This window comes from Coenobita brevimanus, chromosome 106 (assembly GCF_032717465.1).
Source record: "Coenobita brevimanus isolate Jiangsu-jjx chromosome 106, ASM3271746v2, whole genome shotgun sequence".
NCBI lineage: Eukaryota > Metazoa > Arthropoda > Malacostraca > Decapoda > Coenobitidae > Coenobita > Coenobita brevimanus.
Genome location: NC_137059.1, coordinates 2,495,624 through 2,515,000, shown reverse-complemented (window position 1 = coordinate 2,515,000; position 19,377 = coordinate 2,495,624). Strand labels below are relative to the sequence as shown.

The window sequence follows — 19,377 nt, the reverse complement described above, 5'->3', positions numbered from 1 at the left end:
AGGGCCCTGGAGGTAAACTGATGTGATTTGCATTCCAGGATAAGACTGAAACTTAGATACAATATTAAATTTGAGTTAATGAATATTTGTGCAGTCAGTAAGCATGATTTTAGCCCTATTTCATTTTATTTATTTATTTATTTACTTAGAGACCAAAGACCTTGATACTCGCCTCATCCATCTCCAGCAACAACTCTCACTTTCTTCTCTCTTTTTCCTTGCTTCCCCACGCCATTTCCAAGCTTGACTTTGATATGGTATATGTGAGTCGCAATAACGCCAAGAGCATTCCCTGGGGCGGTGTGTTGGCCTTCCTTGTAGACACAGGTAATAATAGAATTTCACGCTGGACAAAATTGCTGACAGGAGGAATGAGATGTTTCCCCCACCACCTCAACCACTAACATCATCCTCTCCCGACCCCACAACCCCGCCATCTTTCCCAACCTCACCATCCCTCCTCGCCACACGTCCTATCTTCCTCTCCCAACCTCACCACCTCATCCTTCCCACCTCTCTCAGCCTCACCATCCCTCATCTCCACCTCTCCCAACCTCACCATCTCTCCTCTTTACCTCTCCCTACCCAACCTTCTCTCCTCTCCAACTCTCCCAACCTCACCGTCCCTTCTCTCGACATCTTCCATTTTCACCACCTCATCCCTCCACCTCTCCCAACCTGACCTTCGGGGGGCGCGGTAGCACAGTGGTAGCGCGCTGGACTCGTAATCGGGGGATTGCGAGTTCGAGCCTCGCCCAGGCTGCCGTGGTGGGAGTGGTAGCTCGCTCCTGTAACCCTAGCGAGGCTATACAGTCCACTACAGGGCTTAGCTCGGGGGAACTCCATTTCTCCCATTTTTTCTCCCAACCTGACCATCCCTCTTCTCCACCTCTCCCAACCTCACCATCTCTCCGTTCCACCTCTCCCTACCCAACCTTCTCTCCTCTCCACCTCTCCCAATATCACCGTCCCTCCTCTCCACATCTTACAACCTCACCACCTCATCCCTCCACCTCTCCCAACCTCACCATCTCATCCCTCACCTCTCCCGACCTCACCACCTCATTTCTCCACCTTCCCCAACCTCACCACCTCATCCCTCCACCTCTCCCAACCTCACCACCTCATCCCTCCACCTCCCCCAACCGCACCACCTCATCGCTCCACCTCTCCCAACCTCACCACCTCATCGCTCCACCTCTCCCAACCTCACCTTAGTGCCACATAGCCTCTCTAGGCTGGGTGATACTTTTTTTCTCACCATTCATTCATTGCCAACCTCACCACCTCATCCCTCCACCTCTCCCAACCTCACCACCTCATCGCTCCACCTCTCCCAACCTCACCTTAGTGCCACATAGCCTCTCTAGGCTGGGTGATACTTTTTTTCTCACCATTCATTCATTGCCAACCTCACCACCTCATCCCTCCACCTCTCCCAGCCTCACCACTCCTTAGCTGACGAGATATGCGAACCAGAAGTAGATAACAAATTAGACACATTCCTCAAACCGTTTTTATTTCCCTTTGACCCTGTTCACCCAGAAGAATTACTGAGGACGTGGACGTAAACTGGCTGCTAAGCAAAGGATTCTAGGGGGAAGATTAGGACTTAGAAGAATCACACTCTTCCCTCACGTTCCTTGAGGAGTCAACAGGTAATATTCAAAGCCTTCTTCAACACCTGTGCAGTATTCTTCTTCGCTGCACTTCCTCGTGATTAGCGCCGTAGTCTAGTGTTAATCTCTTGTTACAGCAGGACATTGAAGATAGAGATGACAATTTTAGACCAAGTGAAAGCGAACGGAGTATAGAATTATCTGTAGAAAAAGGATACTATCTATCTATCTATCTATTGCCAAATGCCTCAATCCCGTTTGGGGTGGCCACAAACAAATCGCCTCCAAGTCGCCCTGTCCCCCGCCATTTCACTGCCCTGCTCCCAACTCACACCCCCCTCTCTCATATACCTCTCCACCCCATCCCTCCATCTCATCCTCGGCCTCCCCCTCCCTCTTCCCCCCTCCACCTCACTCACATACACTCTCTTCGTCAGTCTTTCACCGTTACTGATAATCTAAGCATTCTAGGGAGCAAAAAATAGGAATATAGACCAACGTGTTTCAAACCAAAATCACACTTCGAACTCCAATGATCATTTTCTATCCTCTCATGACAACGAAAGACTTTATTTCCCTTTTTCCTGTTACGGTCAGTTTTTTTTTTCTTTTAATTAGAGTTCAGATCCAGCTGGCTAAACTCGAGTTAATTCTTAATGTGCTTTCTTCAGTGGCATTTCTAAAGGTTAGATTTAACACTACGCATGAACGCACAGGTATTTTTTTTTTTAACAGCATTTTTAAATTTCTCTAAACTGATGAGAGTTAATGTTGGTACAGACGTGTGGTCAAGCTGGACTATACTCTGTTCACTTTACCTTGGTCTAAAATTACCATCTCACCATCTTGAATGCTGGGTCGGTTAACATTAGAATGTGGTGCTAGTCGCGAAGAGATGCTGCAGGAGGGATGTAGAGCCACAGTATTGTCTTTTTCTGCCACTGAGCTACGTGGCATAAGCTGCAGAGGGACGAAAATCTGGGCCCAGTTAAAGTGAATGATACAGACGTGTGTGTGTGTGTGTGTGTGTGTGTGTGTGTGTGTGTGTGTGTGTGTGTGTGTGTGTGTGTGTGTGTGTGTGTGTGTGTGTGTGTGTGTGTGTGTTGTACCGTCACAATCTGCACCAACATTGCCTTACAAGCATCATATGTTTACGAATCAAGTCTCTCATTTCCTCCTCGAACAAAGTGAGTATCATTCCTTCTCTCCTCTGGTGTTGTGTGCTTCATATTGCGATATATCCTATCTACAAATCTTTCACTTCAAATCTTACATCACCACAGCCTATACGGATGTGTGGACGAACTTCTAATCGAGGTAATAGATGTCTGTATAATCGACTACTTTCATTTGCCTATAATGGCGTTGATGTTGGTTTCCTCTCTTAAATATATAGATGGTTTGAGGTAGGACAAAGTAGTTCCCCATCTCTGAAACAATACAGGAAAGACTATTAGTAGAAAGTGAAGGGAGGGAGAGGAGAGAGGTAAAGTAAAGCGAGGAGGGGGCGGGTTGCGGTAGATGGTGTTGTGGATAAGAGGGTTCGCCTTACCTCCCTCTGGGACCCTGGGACAACGCCACAGGTACCTGCTTGATGGTTCCCTAGTGCCTGGGACAACAACAGTACTTTCTCTTTGTCCCACACCCCTCGCCACCTCGACCCTTCTACTCCCTCTTCAAACACACACACACGCACATGCACCGACTCTCACATCCCCACACAAGCACAAAAAGATACAGGCACACACACAGACACAGAGGCTGACACAAGTACACACAAACAGGCACAGGCAGAACACACACACACACACACACACACACACACACACACACACACACACACACACACACACCATCACCACCACCACCACCACCCTTGGTAAAGGACAGTCATCGAAAAGCACTAGAAACCCTAAGGTAAACAGAGGCATAAATGGTTAGTGTTAGGTGGGCAGTAGTAGGTGGGTGGAGTGGTGGGTGGAGGCCAGATGGGATGTGTTAGGTGGGTGTGTGGGCGTGTTTAAGGGACCAGGAGCCAGCTTAAGCCTCTTACCTCCCACAGTGTAAACAGTGGTTTTATGTGGCCTACCCTACACGAAGGAAGGGAGGAAAAGAAGGGAAAGGGAGAGAAGAAGTGAGGAGGATGGAGGTAAGAAGAGGTGAGGAGGAGACGGAGGAGGAGAAAAGAGGTGAGGAGGAGGAGGAGAAAAGAGGTGAGGAGGAGGAGGAGAGAAGAGGTGAGGAGGAAGGATGAAAAAAGATGAGATAGAGAGGGAAGGAAGTAGAGGTGTGTGAGAGGAAGCGAAGAACGGGTGCAGAGAAGGGGTGGAAAAAAATGAAAGGTGGGAGAAAAGAAGAAGGAAGAGGAGAGAATGATAAGGGCGGAGGAGGGCGAGCAGCGGAGGAAAAGGTGAGAGGAATAAAGAAAATATACCTTGTCGTGAAGGGATTAATGAGGATAACTTTATTTTACTTCTAAACCTCGCCCTCAAAATCAATAAAATCGTCTGGTAGAAACAAGAACAATGTGTAAATGACGCCAACGTAATGAAAGAGCAAATTCCTCACTTACATATTTTACAGTCCTATACTGTTAATGGTTATTCCTAAAAATATCAGTAGTGGTTCGCTTTATGAGTCTGTCCTTTCACCATTTCTTTCAATCACACGTCAATGACCTTCTGATCTGTACACATAGTCCTATCCATTCATATGCTGATGCTTCCACCCTTCACTCGTAGACCTTCACAGCGTCCATCATAACACTAACTACAAAATTCGCTCGAACAGAAATTTGTATATCTGGCTTCTGATAAGGATAGCACTTTTGATTGGGGTAAAGAACATTATCTTTAAAGTCTTAATTACTCTTTAGCCTCATTTTTTCTCCCATCTAAGATCCTCCATAACAATGCCTCTTTTACTGCCAGCAATACAGAGGGACCTATAAATCTCTACATACTCGTGTTACCTGCTTTGCTCTTATATCTTCTTTATTATCATTAATTCTCAAATAGATTTCCTTTTGGTTCTGTCTTCTCGTTACAATGTTGAACTACTTACTTTTATTTAACTGATGTGTGCTCCTTGCTTTCATGTCTCGTATCTTCCCTCCAGCCTCCGAGCTCTAGAAAGTAATTAAGTATAAAGGTAATCTCCAGACGGTAATAAAGGAATTCGATTAGCTAAGGTGGCAGGAAAAAAATGGGTAGCCAACATACCTTTAATTTCCGGTGCAGTCTACCTGAGCAGAGAACATGGTGTAATTATATTAAAAATAGATGTAACGCAGGTGAATGTGGGACGCGGCGGCTGTGTGGGCTTGCGCGATTAATGCCAGACGGAAATACTTCAGCACGGGCATGGGTACACACACACACACACACACACACACACACACACACACACACACACACAACATTACAATCACATTCATAATCACAGTCATTCAGTCACACGCACACACACACACACACACACACACACACACACCATTACAATCACATTCATAATCACAGTCATTCAGTCACACACACACACACACACACACACACACACACACACACACACACACACACCATTACAATCACATTCATAATCACAGTCATCCAGTCACACACACACACACACACACACACACACACACACACACACACACACACACACACACACACACACACAACACAACATTACAATCACATTCATAATCACAGTCATTCAGTCACACACACACACACACACAACATTACAATCACATTCATAATCACAGTCATTCAGTCACACACACACACACATACAACATTACAATCACATTCATAATCACAGTCATTCAGTCACACACACACACACACACACACACACACACACACACACAACATTAGTCACATTCATAATCACACACACACACACACACACACACACACACACACACACAACATTACAATCACATTCATAATCACACACACACACACACACACACACACACACACACCACCTGGGGGCTCAATCCTTTCTCCCCTCAAGGCCAGGAGCGGTCGTATTCATAAACATTCGCAAGCTTAAGTGTTTACATAAGTTTGGACATGTATACCTCTTTCTCATCACACATACAGATACTAAGCACTTCAAAATCAAACAAGAGTCAATATTAATGTAAGAAAATAAAGGCAAAATAAAATAATTCCAGATAAATGTAAGCTGATATGGATACTTGCCTATCGTAAAAATGTCTTAAGATGTTTTATGAATGCTTGTTAAGACTTCGCAGGGATCCAAGGGTAAACAAGAGGAATTTTGTGTGACTGGAAAAGACTATGGTTCATTAGGAGTAGTGAGCAGGTGTGTGTGTGTGTGTGTGTGTGTGTGTGTGTGTGTGTGTGTGTGTGTGTGTGTGTGTGTGTGTGTGTGTGTGTGTGTGTGTGTGTGTGTGTGTGTGTGTGTGTGTGTGTGTGTGTGTGTGTGTGTGTGTGAGAGAGAGAGAGAGAGAGAGAAGAGGGGGTCAAGGAATGCCTTTGGCTGATAAGAGGGATGTTAAGTGCTTGAAGGAAGACAAAGTGATATCGTAGGGCATTTAGGTGGTGTGATGGACTTAAGGAATGTGTGTGTGTGTGTGTGTGTGTGTGTGTGTGTGTGTGTGTGTGTGTGTGTGTGTGTGTGTGTGTGTGTGTGTGTGTGTGTGTGTGTGTGTTGCCTGATTCTTTGTCGCATGGCCTCGTTTAAAGGATATCTAACAGAGGGGGTTTCCAGTAAGGCATATTGTTCCTTTACTTAATAATTTACTCCTAATTTAGCCTTATTTAGTGCCTTATTTAGTGTCTTATTTTCCGTAATACGAGGCTATACATTAAAACGTTTCTAAGAAATATAATGACTAACATAAACAAGCCAGCCCAACAGACCTACAAAATGGTTATGAGTAAATCTGAACAAAACATTGGATCTATTGCTGCCAATGTACGCCAAGATATTCCTAAAATCTCTTTCTCTATCGTATGCATCTCCGCTCTATGAACAATTTGCTGGTACCAATCTTGCAGCATCCAGACCAACCTACAGCACTTCATCCTCCCCCATCATCATCAGTGGAGCAATCATCTGCATCAGCACATCACCTAAATAACCCCACCTTCGCCCCACACTCCCACATCACCCTTCCAGCGATACACGATCCCCTCACACATACTCTTCATTTGCATGCCACATCATCCAAATAGCGATGCACGATCCACTCACACAATCTCTTCATTTATATTTATACTTTGCATAGAACATACTTATCCTTTTATGTATATTAAATCACCGTATTTGTCCTGGAACTAAGAGTTAATAAAAACAGTGCCGCAAGTGGTTGGTCCAATTTGCCAAGAATTACATTTTATGATGCAGTTTCGGTAAATTCTTGTACGTGGCTTCACTCTATTTTTCGTTTTCTCTCATGACTTTCACCTTTAAATTAGTTTATAATATAGCTCTTCAAGGCGTCTACAGTAGTCTCCTTACCCAGAATCCTTTATATATTTTAGTTACAATGGTAATAATTAGGAACTACAAATCTACACAGTTAGTTATTCTGACATGCGCGATCTAACTTCTCATTTCCAGCAGCGAGTTATCATCCCCACCTCGACGTCTTCCTGGAATATTAAACTCTGTAATCTCCGTAATCCCCGGTTTCCTTGTCTTAAATAACGTCTGACGCGCCGTTTATCTCGGGTGACGTAAAATATGGCGAAGGAAAGCTGAGGAAATTAGCCTTGCAGCTTCGCATAATCAAGAGTTATAGGGGTTATTTTTCATTTTACGCCCTCAGGCTCCTATGACTCACTCAAAAAAAATGTCTGAAGCTAACTGGAATAGAATGCTAGAGTTGCTCCTACCATGAGAGGGTTAAAGTGGGCAGTATTAAATTTCTCAACCTCCAATGATTCTCTTCTACCTTTCAAAATTCTACAGCATTTGCCAGAACTTAGTACTCGAGTTCTTCTGACCGTTCCTCCATTAACCCATCAGCAGTTCATGGCTCAACGCAGGTCACGCTGTCGATGAACGTACGTAATCAATAGTTCTTTTACGCTAACCTGACCAAAATCTGCGTTCTTCCGTGACCTATTTCAAAAGGCGCTGCCATGGTTCAACCGCCTTTCCGTAACACTTCATCATGACTAGCATCACATTCTAGTGTTAATATACTGTTACAATTAAGCAGCCAAGATGGAGAGATGGCAAGTTTAAGCCAGGTTAGAGTAAAAAGGGTATGTTATGGGATGGATCTGTTAACCCTACGCACAACTGGCTCAAGCGGTTAACGAAGACTGAAAGGACTGATGATTATTTCTGCTTGCCTCTGATTTCAGGCTACCGATGCGCGTCTGGGAGCTGCTTGAGGTCTGATGATGTGCGTTTTAGTCTCGTTCAGGCTGGTTAGACTGCAAATGGCCGCAAAGCAACCACTGTTCTGAAGTACACACAAAGAACAACAGTCGTGTGTGTTAGGGAGCACTCCTTTCTAAACAGTTTATTCTGAATGTAACACGTAGATTTTCCCTTCTATATCACAGACAGGAAGCGTAAAATTCTCTCTTTTCTGCATATGGCCGTACATCATTCATTGTTCTGAAGTACGCACAAAGAACAGCACTCGTGTGTGTTAAGGAGAGCCCCTTTCTCAACAACTTTTTTCGGCAAACAACACGTGAATTTTATCTTCTATATCACAACCACGGAATGTAAAATTTTCTCTTAACTTCCATCCAATTATTTATTTATTTATTTTTTGCTTTAATAGAGATTTTTCGAACTGGATAGGTTAGATATAGAGTCGTCTGCTTAAGCACGAAATTGAAAAGTGGGATGCAGACTCCAAAATTATGACGATGATTTTTGAGGTGCTTAAAAATGATGGAACGTCTTTGGCATTCATATATGCTTGCTGACTGCGTTCTGTAATATGGGATGCAGGCTAATCATATCTATTAACCACAGGCGTTGCAAAAATGACCGTCAAAAATTGGGGGTTTGATCTCCATTTTGGGGTTTGCGGTTTACGATTTACCGCCTCAGTTAACCCCTTCACTACGAGAAATTTTCCCCTCTTGAACAAGGTCATCTGGATATAACAAGAATGAACTATGGAAAGACGTCATCGTAGTGAAGTGGTTAAAAAATCTGTATCTAACGTAAATTTTCTCTACTGAAGCGGTTACTATTTTTTTTTTTCTGTATCTTGCATTTTTTCTCTGTCTGACATTGGCGTTTTCCATATATATATATTATTTTTGCTGCCACCAGAGAGCTTAACTGTCCTGACGAGAACACATTATGCGCAATTTAACTTGGCCTAAAATTGCCTCATCTCCACCTTGAATCCTGAGTTGTAACAATAAACACTAGAACATGATGCTAGTCAAGAAGAAGTGCTGTGGGTAGGATGTACAGTAGAGCCATAGTTTTGTCTTTGCCACCGAGCTGTGTAAAGTAAGCTGCAAATGGATGAATATTTGGGCCAAGTTAGAGTGAAGAGAGCATAGAAGGGAAGGCGTTAACGAAGGCTGTATCTAACCAACCAGCTCGAGTAATATTCCATAGCTAAAAATATGATAGAGAGTTAGCAGGAAACCAAAATAAAAAGACAAGAGACACTACCTAAGCGAAAGGGTGCCTACATTTTCCCCGCGATTTAAGGAAAAACTCTAAGACAATACTACTCCATCTTAAAGGCAGAACGAGGCAAAACAACGTAATTCCCGATGAGTGGACGTAGCTTGCGTTCTTCTCCTTGGCCGATAAAGGGAACAGAAAGTGAGAGTTTGATAGGAGGATTTGTGTGAGTACGGCTGCAGGGAGAAGAAGAAATGGTAGACTGAGAAACAGGCGGATAATCAAGGTAGTGGAGAGTATGGGAAACGGTGTGTGTGTGTGTGTGTGTGTGTGTGTGTGTGTGTGTGTGTGTGTGTGTGTGTGTGTGTGTGTGTGTGTGTGTGTGTGTGTGTGTGTGTGTGTGTGTGTGTGTGTGTGTGTGTGTGTGTAGATTATGTGCACAAGCATATAAGGTGAGAGTGTGGGAAGGCGTGTATAAGGTGGGAGTGTCTGGATGAAGGTGAGAGAGAGAGAGAGAGAGAGATGAGAATGTGTATATGAGAATGAGAATCAGAACATAGATGATCTTGCGTAGATGACCGTGTTTCGTCTTCGTCGCTGCTGCCGTCGTCGAGTTATATTTCAACAATTATACAGGCAATCTCAGTGGTAAGAATCTAGAAATAAAACAAAAAAACAAAACAAAACAAAAGTAGTAAAACAATTATTCAAGGGCCGAGTATGGATAGGCTACATCTCCTCTTGGTCATCATTCAGGCATTTGATGTTTCTGGAAATTTTTGATTGATACGTTGTCTTTGAGCTGTTGGATTGATTTGGAACTGTGAGGAGGGTGTTCGTCTCCACAACTAATTCTGGATAAGTCATAGAATTAAGTGTATATTAAGAAATAAGCGTAAATCTTCACCTTATCGTCAGTATCAATGCCAGTTTTTGCATAACGTGATAAGGTACAATACCAACCTCTTATCATTATCGTCCTCATCCTGCATCCCACCTAAGGACGGGGTAAGGTACAATCAAGAACGCACATTCGCCAAGCATTTCACTGTGTCCATTTAACACGTACGGAATGTCCACCAGATTCACCCCTGATGCATTTTCTGATACCAAGCATCTCTCGGTTTAGGAATACCTGTCACTAAAGGAAAGCAATAAGGAGAAGAGGTGGGAAATTAGGCGTTCTCTTGTCCCCTATCGTATTAATTACAAAATCCCACCCTGTACAGCCATCAGCATAAAGTCGACAATTTCCTACGAACACTGTGTCCTGCCTTCCGCATGTCCCATTCCTTATAGAACTATTGAGAGCTCCCTTCCTTCTCATACTATTTTGCTGTGTGTCTCATATTCCTATCACGTAAAAACAGTTCATGTAACACCTTAATTTGGTACAGACAGCAGAGAAGTACCGAGGGAAATTTTATTCATGTTTTTTCCCTCCAGCTTTTCACACATTTGGCAGTCGAGCTGACTTTAGTGTTTGTTTAAGGGGGAATAATAACGTGTTTGTCTGGAGTCGCTTGTTGAGTGTATTGTCTGAGTGAACTGGCAGATTAACTATGCCAAGGTACTGTAAACAAGAATGAGAGAGAGAGAGAGAGAGAGAGAGAGAGAGAGAGAGAGAGAGAGAGTGTGTGTGTGTGTGTGTGTGTGTGTGTGTGTGTGTGTGTGTGTGTGTGTGTGTGTGTGTGTGTGTGTGTGTGTGTGTGTGTGTGTGTGTGTGTGTGTGTGTGTGTGTGTGTGTGTGTGCCTTGCTTAATCGACCGTATCACGAAATCGAGAGCTGGAGCCTGCATTCCTTGCCCTTGAAGCATTTTACAAGGCTTTAAGCTGAGGGAAAAAGACATGATAATAGTTTGCAATGGCGGGTGGAAGCTGGGGGGTGAAATATTACCTCCTCACTAATTCCCGGACGATTTTACACATCTGCAAGAGGTCCTAGATACAGGTGAGGGCTGGGAGGGAGAGGTATTATAGTCTCCCTAGTTTCAGGACGATTTTCTTCATCTGTAAGAGGCCCGAGTCATAAGCCCTTTGAATTCTGTGATCTTTTTTTATATTTCGTTCTCATTCCTGACGATTTTTCTCAGCTGAAGAGAGATTGATTATCTTTACAGGAGGGGTTACATACGGCCTTCCTTAATCCTGTGACGAAAAAAAATCCCCCCTAGGCAGCCAAAAAAATCGTCCGGAGAGAGAATATAATGAAAAATGGCACTGGACTGAAGGGGTTAATTTAATAGCTGTGTCTTGTCATTGCCCGTATTCTCGTAAGTTTGCGAAGCTCCCTAAGACCTCCTCCTAAGCGATTTATTTCGTTTATTACACCTTACTGTCCTATTCTGTGTTACATATATCCTTCCATTGTCGCCATATTCTGCGAGACTAATGTATAAGCGGTTATTAATCACCCATATCCAAGAATAAATCGCTAAAGAAAAGGTGTTAGGGAGGCTCCTTAACCGACAGGAAGACGAGTTTTTGAGACACTAAATTACACTGGAAGACAGAGGCGACAAAAAAGAATTTCTCTCTCTCTCTCTCTCTCTCTCTCTCTCTCTTCTGGGATTAGCCTTAAAAGCAAAATAAAATCGCTTACCCTTTGCTTAAAAAAAAAAAACACGCTTCTCATTTCACGGTCAGAGAGAATCAAGAGGCTTCGTGACCACCTAATGAGGAAATTGTGCAAAGGTTCAGGTGAGGACGTGAGTGCCAGGTGAGGTGAGCAGGTGCAAGTATGGTTAAGAGAGGAAATGGTTGTGAGGGCGAGTGAAATGGGTGAGAGTGGCTTTAGCTGAAGGTGAAATGGGTGAGGGTGGTGTGAGATTGGGTGGTGTTAGGTGAAATGGGTGAGTGGTGTTAGACTGGGTGTTGTTAGGTGAAATGGGCGAGTGGTGTGAGATTGGGTGGTGTTAGAAAGTGAAATGAGAGTGCTGTTAGGTTGGGTGGTGTTAGGTAAAGGTGAAAATAGTGTTAGTGGTGTTAGATTGGGTGGTGTTAGGTGAAATGGGTGAGTGGTGTGAGATTGGGTGGTGTTAGCTGAAGATAAAATAGGTGAGTGGTGTTAGATCGGGTGGTGTTAGGTGGTGAAATGGGTGAGAATGGCGTAAAATAGGGTAAGGCGTAAAATAGGTGAAGGCGAAATGGGTGGTGTCCAATAATACTGGTGTCAATTACGATTTCCCAAAAGTGAGTAAACAAAACAGATGGATGTCAAAAAAATCATATGAATCACAGCCGATTGTGAATATAATTTAGAGACGTAGTAGTGTCATTTTCAGCCCTTGAACTACGAAAAAATGCTGAGAAAAAACGAAAACTGTTCCAAATTAAAGTGGATAAATTATAATGAGGTTTCTAGACTCGTGCAAGGATAACAGTCTAATATTTGTGGTGCTAATGAAGGTGTGAAATATCACAATCTTTATTCCCCACGTCTTGCACTCACAGATCTCTTCCTCGGTGGATTTGCTAACACTCCTAACACTCTCAGTCTCCTCTAACTGTTTCTAAGATGAAGGAAAGTGAGTGGCGTTAGCTGGAATAGAGAGCTAGAGTTGTCACGACCGTAAGAGTGTTAATGGCACCACTGTGAAGGAAAAGATCTACTTCCCTTCACTTCCAAAGACATTACAGTGAAAGATCTGACGCCTTGGATTACCGGATACTTTGCAATAACTGGATAAGGATATTTTCAGAAGGGCGTGACAGGGATCCGAATATCGCTGTGACACTACCTAAGACACCAGTGACACTCATGCTGAAATTTTCCAACAAGTATTTAAGATCATAATTTCTGGATTTTATTTTTTGGACAGACCTCCCTTCATGATTGTAATGTACCTTGAAGAAAATAATAAGGGCTGTTTTTACTGTACTCAATTTAGCAGAAATCCTGAAGACTAAGGGGATTTATAATATTCTGATTTACACACACACACACACACACACACACACACACACACACACACACACACACACATATATGCAAGGTGAAAAGGCGCAAGGGTTGAGGGAAGGGGTGTCAGGTATCACGTACTAATGGCAGGTAAGGACGAACCAGGTGTGGGTGGTGACAGGTGAGGGTCGAGGAGAGTGTGGGCGTGTGTGGTGTGGCCGCCATTGCGCACTTCCGAGGCTAAGGTAGGCAGTGGGAGTGAGGCAGTAGGGGTGAGGCAGTGGGGAGTGTTAAGGCAGTAGGGGATGAGATAGTGGGGGAGGTGAGGCAGTGGGGGTGAGGCTGCCTGTCCTGAAAGGCACTCTTGTAGTAAAATTGCTTGTTCAGAGAAGGAACTAAAAAAATCAAATATCATCTTTAGTCTTCATAGGCAAATCATCTTTACTTGTTGAATCTAAATCTGGACCTTATTTTTCCATCAGAGTCACAGGATTTTCAATGTTAATATGAGTACCGTTTAGCACTATAGTCCATTGAATTTAACCTGGCCCAAAGTTTCATCCTTTTGCAGTCTATTTCACGCAGGCGTCCTACCCATTGCACTTCTTCGTGACCAGCATCATATTCCAGTGTTACTCTCAATACCTCAGCATATGAGATGGATGGAGGGCAATTTTAGGCCAAGATAAAGTGAACGGAGTCTACTATTTACTCCATCTGACGCCATATGTTATTAAGCTTAGTCTTGGAAGCCTATGTGTTGATTCTGGTGCCATTAACTCTCATGGATGGGACAGCTCTAGTAATGTGTTCCAGCTAGCGCCAGATTTTTTTTTTTTTTTAATCTCAGTGCTTCTAAGCCCCTTGGATTGTTCATGCCAGAATTTTTTTTTCTCAAGACGATAAGGGAATATCTATGTTAAAGGGAAATAAAGCCTCCTTGATTCAGACGAAATAAAAATCACTCTTGACGTGGGAATAAAAAGGAATAAAAATGATGCTCGTTTTTTACACTTGAGCCCAAACTGACCTATTTCCTCCACATAAAAGAGGAAGTTCGTCATTAGAGTATGTGAAGGTTGAGTCCTCATTTCACAGAGCAGCAAATTGTTCCAGTAAAAGAATTACGAGTATTGCCCACCTACTGAAAGTGTGTTCAGGTGATTTGGTAACTTTAATATGTGGGTACAATTTTCCAGTATTAAATGGGAGAATAACACACACACACACACACACACACACACACACACACACACACACACACACACACACACACACACAAATACTGGAGTTGAGAGGATGAAACAGATCTGGCCCGACTTGGACCGCTTTGGCCAACACTCACTATCTTTTCAATAGCTTCCTTACGTTGACCTCGTACCCATTCATACTTCGCCAGCATGGAGAAGGGGTGATTCTGGCTGTCGCTCTCCCTCCAATCTTACAGTGGATCTGATATGGACTGATACAAATACAGATACAATGAAGATAAAAGATACAGATGAATGTATGTATCTTTCACCTAAATAACTCACTTACACTGTGAAATACTGAGACTTGTTTAACATGAAGGTTGATTTGAGAAGGGGAAATAACCACTCGACAACTCTACTTCTCAGGCAACGAACTGGCAACCTTAAGGAGAGAAGGAGGAGGAGGAGGAGAAGAAGAAGGAGGGACCAGGTAAGGCAAATGTGGGGAGGCTGGTAGCTGGCCCGTTAGTCTGTGCGTGGATGTTGACGTGAGTGGACGCTCGCTCTCTCCCCCTCCTGTGCTTCTTCCCACACGCATCTGACATCTCGTGGGCTTTCGTGGATTTTATATTATATCTCCTATAAATCAGGTAGGACGGTTTCCTTTATCCCATATACTATTTAGAGTTACAGAACCTGGATTTTGTTAAGGCGGTAGATAAAATTTTTGTTAGTTTAGTGTGAATTGAGGTTAAGCTTGGTCAGAAGTGGGAAGACAGTTCGGTGACCTGTTGTGCTGTCAGGTTGGTTCTGATAGTTTTTTTTAAAGAAACGTTGGATGGATTTCGAATGGCAGTAGACAGGCTTTTTGTAGTTATTTTTATGTGTATTAAAGTTAAATTTCAGAAACCTACGTAAGAAGTGAGACGCTAATCCAGTAACCTGTTGAGTTGTGTAAGGTTGATTTTAAGTGCCAGTTTCCTTGAAAGATACGTAACATGGATCTTAGAAGGCGGTGGACAAGGTTTTTGGCATTAATTCTACTGGGTGTTGAAGCTAAGTCAGAGAAATCTAGTGAGAAAATGGAAAACAGTTAGGTGATATGCAGTCAAGAGGAGATATATCCGTCTGTGTCACTGATTGAGAGATGGAAAGTTGGACGAAAAGAAAGGTTGATTGGCTTTCTCTCTCTCTCTCTCTCTCTCTCTCTCTCTCTCTCTCTCTCTCTCTCTCTTTCTTTCTTCTGGTGCAAATTTTGGTGTGTACTGACGTTAGGTGTAAGAGAACCTGTATTTTTCGGTGACCTGTTATATCAAGACAATTTTTATGTTATTTTGATCGCGAGATATGGAAGTTAAACGTGAGGAGTTACTGGATAAACATTTTACTTTTAAGTCAATATTTTAAGACTAAATTGAACAGACTGGCGATTATGTGATTGTGTGTGTGTTATGAGAGCTTATTTTTGCCTGACATTTTATCTACGAGATGTGTAAGTTGGACTAAGGAGAGTAATGTGTGTGTGTGTGTGTGTGTGTGTGTGTGTGTGTGTGTGTGTGTGTGTGTGTGTGTGTGTGTGTGTGTGTGTGTTCTGTTGAGTTAAATGTGTGTGTTTTGTTAAGTTAATGTTCATTTTGTAACTGTGTATGTGTTTGCTTGTGTGTGTGTGTGTGTGTGTGTGTGTGTGTGTGTGTGTGTGTGTGTGTGTGTGTGTGTGTGTGTGTGTGTGTGTGTGTGTGTGTGTGTGTGTGTGTGTGTGTGTGTGTGTGTGTGTGTGTTTTAAGTGCACATTCAGGTTAAATTTGATAGTCATGTTGAGACAGTTCGATGACCCAGTGTTACGTGGCTTGCTGTCAGGTTGGAGAGCTTTGTCATTTGTTTTTCAAGGCGTCTGTGCAAAATCTGGTTAAGCTAGATTAGATTAGGTCAGGAAAGGCCAGGTCACGTAACTTCCTTTCACCCCTTCACTATGGTCACCTCTTCTAGTTTATTCTAACTTGATATAGCTTATTTAATTCTAATGAGATTATAGGTGCAACAAAATAACCAAAAGTCCTCGGATTGAAGTCTCTCTCTCTCTCCCTCTCTCTCTCTCTCTCTCTCTCTCTCTCTCTCTCTCTCTCTCTCTCTCTCTCTCGTTCATGCTACTGACAGGCTATTATATTCAGCTTTGTAGAGACTTTTACTAGTGAAGGAAAAAATGGATATTATTTTTACCCTTTCGCTACCACAAGTCTCCTCAAAGTGGAATAGTCTTTCATCAGTAGAGAAACTTGAAATAAAAAAAATAAGTCGCTGTAGAGAAGGAGTTAAGGACAGATATGGCTAAATGTGAAGATGATGATGATGATGATGATGAGGGGTGGGCGCATGACGAGTATTGGTCACGTTTCTCTCCGTTATGCAAGAGGAGTTTAACATTTCCTTGCTTAGCTTGTTGCATGAATATAGCCATGCAATAATCATGCCCATGCCCTTTGCTGCAACGACAAATGTAATGATGGTGTGGTGGGATGTAACTATACTGATTTTAGCTGTTACCTTTTCTCGGCCAGGTATTAGAGCTGATAGGGATTTACCTGACCTTAGTGCATGATAGATTATGATGGATTTAGTTTTTCAATATACAGTATATACGTCTTGCTGTAATTATGTCACGATTATTTGTTGATCTGTGGCTATATATAATTCTGATATTTTAATTTTGGTTCAATCTTTTTTCCAAGTAATCGAGTTCTTTGATAATTCTTTGAGGCAAGTTTGGGATGGATTTAATTGGTTTCTCACTGTTTCTTCTTGATTTTATTCAATGAAGATGTGACGATGATTTGATAGGGTGTTTTTGAATGTTTATCTGGGCTCTTATCTTTGTCAGCCTGATAAAATGAGCAGGATTTTCAATTTCTTTCTTTTTTTTTATAGGGGTGAGGATTTTTTTGAAAAGGTAGACTGGATTTAACTGTGGAATAATTATACTTTTTTTTTTTGCTATGAAGGAGGATTACACTGAGGAGAAGACAAAGATGGTTTAGTATGCAATGTGAGAGGTGCATACTACAGAAAAGATGGGCATTCTCTTATAAACATGGCATTATAATTTTCTTTGTGGATTTCCAGTATGCTTAGGCTAGAAAAATGGAAGAGTGTTACGTGTAGTCAGTCAGAGGAACAAGTGAGGGTAATATGCATGTCTGAAGTGTGTCTGGAGTGTGTTTGGGGGAATGTTAAGGCAGATTAGAAGGTAGAAGGGTAGAGACAGATAGACAGAGGCAGAAAGTGAGACAGAGAGTGAGAGAATGGGAGGGAAGGAGGGAGATAAAAAAGACAGGGAGGGAGATGTCACAGGGAGATCAGGTAGACCATATCGAGGGCGCCATATTGCTATTGGGCACGAGAGTCCATGCTTTCTCCACTCCTGTTTGATGGTGGTTGGGAAGATCTGGTTTAGCCTCTACTGACTACGCCACTTTGCTCTCTCTCTCTCTCTCTCTCTCTCTCTCTCTCTCTCTCTCTCTCTCTCTCTCTCTCTCTCTCTCTCTCTCTCTCTGATGTAAAACTAGCTCATATCAGTATTTTTTTTTACTACCACTGGTCTACTGCATAAGGCAAAGCAATATCAAGCAACAAAGATCAAAAAAGAGGCGAGATTATGAGTCAACTGATGGAATTTCCCTCATCTGAAGAAAATCGTCTAGTATAAGCTTGAATTAAATACCCAGAGAGGCCTAGAGCAACAGAGGGGTTTATTAAGCCTTTGAAATCGTCTTGGGTATACAAAATCGTCTTGTATGTACGTGAATTAAGTGGTTACGTGTAATGAAAGGGTTAATTTGGCCACGTAGGTGAGATTATACAGGTAAGACTGAGATGCCAAACACGCTCCTCTTCCCCCACCTCTCTCTTCTCTTCCTCCTCTTCCTCCTCCTCCTCTTCCTCCTCCTCCTCCATTTTCTTCCTCCCTCTCCTCTTCTTACTCATCCGCCTCCACCTCCTCCTCCTGTTTATCTTTTCCTCCTCCTTACTTTCTACCAACCACTTTCTTCATCCCCTCCCAACTCTCTCCCTCCTCTGTCTCGTCCGCCTTCCTTCCCCTCCCACTCTTCCTCCTCCTCCTCTTCCTACCCCTCCCTCTCCTCCTCCTCCTCCTCCTCCTCCTCCTCCTCCAAGCCACTCATTCTCCCGTTACGTGGCCGAGTTACCTCCTTGTCTACGTCCCCACCCTCTCTCACCTTCAAAGCTCCTTTTAGCAAATTTACACCTTCTTTATCTTTACTATCTACAGACGATTTTATTCAGCTTAGAGGACACTTTATGAACTGGAGGGGTTAGATACGGCCTTAATTAACCCCTTCACTACGAGAGGCCTCCCTAAATTAATAAAACTGTTAATAACTCAAAGTGAAGAATATGTAATTATAATGAACAAATTACCCACTTCTGTACGCCGACCTGCTCTTAATGCTTGCTTTATCAGGGTGAGTTTATCCTCTCTCTCTCTCTCTCTCTCTCTCTCTCTCTCTCTCTCTCTCTCTCTCTCCCTCTCTCTCTCTCTCTGACCTTCATATCATAAAATGGCTGTAGCCAGGTCAGATTTCTAGTAATATTTAGTCAGAATACATTGATGATTAAGCACGAACTACCAACCTTTGAGTGGGATGTGTGCCAGGAGTGTGTGTGTGTGTGTGTGTGTGTGTGTGTGTGTGTGTGTGTGTGTGTGTGTGTGTGTGTGTGTGTGTGTGTGTGTGTGTGTGTGTGTGTGTGTGTGTGTGTGTGTGTGTGTGTGTGTAAGGCAGTCGTAGTAGTTGCCAAATAGAGTCACATAGTTATGGAGCTAAGCAAGAAATGTATTGAAGAGAAGTTTGACGGAAAATTTGATCATATTCTTCTACTTTGTACTTTGTCATTCACTTTAATACATTTTGTAAACTGCTCAGATACAGCCTCCATTTATATTTCTCATTATTTTTTTTAATTCGTCCACCTGTCAATTTTACTCAGAAAAAGAATAGATGTTTCGACATGGAGAGGTTAGGTAAAATTACTGAACCTCCATATTGCTACGGATTCT

At 42.8% G+C, this 19,377-nt stretch overlaps 1 protein-coding gene across 1 annotated transcript in view; it reads left to right on the top strand.

Moving 5' to 3' along the window:
- The first annotated feature begins 14,900 nt into the window (after window positions 1-14,900).
- LOC145416421 (uncharacterized) overlaps window positions 14,901-19,377 on the top strand; it is a 166,419-nt gene continuing 161,942 nt past the window's right edge. Inside the window, exon 1 of the mRNA XM_080285369.1 lies at window positions 14,901-14,959. The gene's annotated coding sequence lies outside the window, so the exon portion shown is untranslated. The remainder of the gene's footprint in view (window positions 14,960-19,377) is intronic.